This window comes from Protopterus annectens, chromosome 2.part0 (assembly GCF_019279795.1).
Source record: "Protopterus annectens isolate FY-2018-M chromosome 2.part0, PAN1.0, whole genome shotgun sequence".
NCBI classification, from domain to species: Eukaryota; Metazoa; Chordata; order Ceratodontiformes; family Protopteridae; genus Protopterus; species Protopterus annectens.
This window is the reverse complement of record NC_056728.1, coordinates 61,961,591-61,966,354: the sequence shown is the minus strand read 5'-3', so window position 1 is coordinate 61,966,354 and position 4,764 is coordinate 61,961,591.

Sequence of the window (4,764 nt, the reverse complement as noted above, 5' to 3'; positions counted from 1 at the left end):
ATTGGTAGTGTCTACATTGTTATACTGTTTGGTTGGTCACAACCAACTTATCTTTTCCTGTCACACTAAACTTACAAATGTTTGACAAATTGGATTTTTGGCAAACCTGCCCAGAATTTATTAAACAAAAATACATGTGATAAATTGCAGGGGGAATCAAACTAAAGAAAAGGTGTAGGATCTATGAAAGCATTTTTTCATAGATATGTTGGTGGGCCCATGGAATGGAATGGGATGAATTATTGGAATAGCTGTTAGACAGGATCTCCACAGGAGTATTCAAAGAGGGCATGGCAAAGGTGAGAAAACAAAAGTAATTGAAAGGTGGGAATTGGGGGTAGAACATTAAGGCACTTAAAAAGGCAAACTAGATTATCTTATTGTCTCCTTTTGTTAATTACTTCTTGCTTCTTGAAATTTTTTAAGCTTGAATCCACTTGCCTCTTGAGAAGTTTTCTCCTATATCCACTGTTATGAGCAAACTTCATTTGTTTGCAATATCTCATAAATGATGTCAATTAAAAATATATAGGCCATGAAAGTTGTTCATAATAGAAAGAGATAAATGCTACTGTTATTATCAAAAGTATATCTAGTGACATTGAATTTATATTGCAAAATTTTGAATTAAAGCAGTACTTCATTTACCAAACAGTAGTATTATGGTCAGACAAAAAGTTTATTTCTGTAACTGTGCAATAGCAATTTAAATCAAATGTATCAGTAAGTCAATTGTTTCTGTCCAAGTGTTTGTGAATGATATATGACAAAACTACCTAGCACAATACTGTTTTGAGATATTTCACAATAAATGTAAAGTATGCATACCATATTTTCACAACATTTTAAAATAATAATGTTAATCTGGAGAACCATAAATTCATATTTTCATAAATTCATTTATGTTAGATAGCAAGTATGAATGGCAACATTTTTATGCCTTAATTCTTTGTATATGATGGCAGTAATTGTTAACCAGAAAGGCACACAGGTTTTACAATATTAATACAGATTTGAAAATATAGCTAATGTTCTTAACTACCATAACACACCAACATTTATATCACTGTATTTCTTTTATGAATCATAGCATATTTTCATTGTCAGCTTTTAACACTATGTACTGAACATGACAACCTAAAAATGCCATGGTCACATTCCATTTCTGTGTAATAAATATAGAAAATGTGAACATTTTCATAACTATTTTGCAAACATACCTTATGTCCAGCTTTGTGGAGCCAACGCTGATTGTTTAATTGTACCTGCTTCTAAAATCGTGTGAGAATTTAGATGTCACTTTCCTCCCCGTGCAGAACCTAGCATTCTTGAGATATTAAGCTCAGTATTAGGATATTGTTAATATTAATACAGTGTGCCACATAAAGTAAGATAAACACCAGCATCTTTGTTTAGCCTACCAATTGTAATATTTTCTTCTAACATCTATTCCTTTCATATGTCCCCTAACATGATAGTATGACACTCCATGTTTTATTCTATTAAAATATATGCTCTACCAGCAAGTAGACTTTTCTTAACAACAAAATAGTTGATAGATCCAGACCTTCTGGTTAATATTAAGCTTTTACAAAAGTAACAGTAAAGAAGAAATTCTCCACCTTTAGACTTGGGGAGGGGTAAACCAAAATTAAACGCACAGTTTTCATTCCTTGTTAGCTTCTCTTCAATGCACCCCGTGTTGTTAAATATTATTCACGTCGCTTATTTTTCTAGTAGTGGTAAATATGAGAAAACGCTAAAATTTTTGTTTTTGTTTTAAAACATTGTGAAAACATGATTGGTAGCCAGTTTACAGGTTTGTTTACAATATAGTTGTTATGAATTTGTTTTATAAGTTTTACCTGGATCTTATGAAAGTCTTGTTTATTGGAGACGAAACTAAATTAGAGTTGTCAATCTGCAGTTTTATATGTTTTATGTCTTTACTGTCTTAATGGTGGAATTAAACAGTTTGTTGTGGTAAGTGTCCTCTCTAGCTTCTCTTCAATGCTCCAGCTTGTGATACAGTACAGTTCAAAGGAATGACAGTACTTATAGAAGTTAACAAGCTGCACAAGCTAACAGTTCAACAGTCTTTCCAACTTAGAGACAGTAGCATACCAGTGTACTGCAGAAATAATTTTTCCTGTGTCTTTTGATTTATGTTAACAATAGGCTTCTTTCTTTTTTCTTTGTTTAGGCCAGAATACTCACTGCCCAACCCTTCTATGGTCAAAGAACTAACAGACTTCCTTCTTTATTCTACAATATTCCTCCTAACATCTGCAGTTGTATTTTGCCACCCAGATATGACACTCCTTGCCCACTCTATAGGTATTTGAAATCTGATTCACTGCTCTACTAACTTCAAAGATGTAGCACAACACAGACTGTTTCCAGTTAGTTCCCTAAGAGGCATGCTTCCATCTGAGCTTGTATTTCTGCAGGGAATGTTCTGTATTTCCCTTCTCCTATCCTCTGGGATAATATATTCCTTACTGCCATTTAGGCATATTCTTCATGTCACAATATATGCAATATTTCATATTTTTTCATAGCCATTTGCAAATATTCTTCAGCAACTCAAGTTTGTTACATCCTATACTGGTGTTTTTACTGTGGATACCAACCATATCAGGCAAGCTTGAAGGTGTCGTATTGCTTCCTTAAGCATAAGTAGTAGTCTGTGAGATATTATTTGAATATTAATGTTGATATTAATACAGTGTGTTTTAATACATAGTTCAATGTATTGCCATTTTTCTTACCCAGTTGTTTTTAGTGGGTCTATATTACCTTATAGAAAAACCTAGTCAGCAAACTCCTGTTTACTGACCAATAAACAACGAACTCTCATGTCTTCAAATGGCCACTTCAGCTAATTTTTTCCTTGGGGGAAAAAAACACTTGGCCGACCAACAATGAGACAATATTTCAAACTCTTCAAAGTGAGGGGCTGTGCCCCCCCCCAACTAAATATACTAACTACAGTGGGGAAAAGGGCAAATTCAAGACAATGGCCAAGTGATTTTTTTTTCTCCTAGGAAAAAATTAGCTGAAGTGGCTGTTCAAAGATGTGAGAGTTTGGTGTTTATTGACTGGCGAACAGGTGTTCACTGACTAGGTTTTGCAATAAGGTAATATAGACCCATCTTTAGTACCCTTTATCCACCCAACACCCATTACTTGCATATAGCATCAACATAACAATACCACACTCACTTTTGATTTATTATTAAAAATTCATTTCACACTTTTCATAATTTTTATAAACACCTTTCAGTAGCTCAAGCCATTTTCATCCCAGAGATGTTTCTGCTGTGAATGCCTACTTATCCTTTCAGCTTGCATGGGTCACTTATCTTCATAGTGCATGACCTACTGTTCATGAAATATTAGTGCTGATATTAGAGTGATATTGGTAATTAATACAGTGCATCTCAAATAAATAGTTTTACTTCTTTTGTTTGCCTTATTCAAGGTTAATAGGTTGATACTAGGCTATCAGCCCTAAGGCCTATGCAAGCCTAGCCATAACAATTCCCTGGAAATTGTTTCCCACAATATTTACTTCTCTGGGCCCCTGTCTAGCAGGGTGACTGACATGATCCCTGGGGTGAATTTCCTATCTCCCATTCAATCATCAAGGTTCCTTTTGAAGAGGGCCAATGAGGTGCTCTGCTTGATATATATGGGCAGTCTATTCCAGAGTATGGGGAGTCTCTGGGTCAGGAACCTATCCCTCCAGCATGTTTTGTTCATTGTGATAATAAGGTTTAGATCCCTGGAGCATGTGGCTCTGAGGGATTGGGATTTCTTTAAGTGGAGCATGTCTAACAGCTCAGGGTTTGACATGACCTTGTATGTTAAGCAGAGATCGCCTCTGAGTAGACGATATGCCACAGAGTATAGCTGGAGTTTTTTTAGATGGTCAGCATATGGCATCTGCTTTAGGCCTGTGATTCTTTTAGTGAGGTATTTCTGTGGCCTTTCCAGCTGTTGCAGATGTATTGTGAGGTACATACCAAATGGGGCATTATACTCTATAATGGGTCTAATGAGGGATGAGTACAGTGGGACAATGACCTCTTTTTTTCTGGATGAAAAGCCCTTAGTGATGAGGAATGCCACGTAGAAGGATTTCCTGACTGTTGTGGCAATGTGGTTATCGAAAGTGAGACCACTGTCCACTTGTGTCCCTAAGTCTTTCATCACACTTTCGATGATTAGTGTCCTGCCACCTATGTGGTAGTTCATGGGTACATGTTTTTTTCCAAAGGGGATGAATATACATTTCTTTGCATTAAGCTTGAGCCCATGGCTCTGGCACCAGACATCTGTTTCTGTAAGGCCCTTTTGTAGAATATCCACATCATTTGGGGATTCAATAATGGCTCCCAGTTTGCAGTCATCTGCAAACTTTGTTAGCCAGAGTCCCTTACTGTTGGCCTGTACTTCAGAGAAGTAGATGCCAAACAAGAGTGGTCCCAGGAATGAACCCTGATGTACTCCACTTGTCACTTGTCTGGAGCTGGATTTGGAGTTGGCTACTTTTACAGTCTGGGTTCTGTCAGTAAGCCAGTTGGCAACTCATTGAGTGACGTAGGGATTTATGCCCAGCTTAGTAAGTTTATCTATGATTCCAGAGTGGGGGATGGTGTCAAAGGCCTTGGCGAGGTCCAGATAGACTGTGTGGACCTCCTTACCCTCATCCACAACTCTGGAGACCGATTCGAAGAAGTCAATCAGATTCAGGAGACA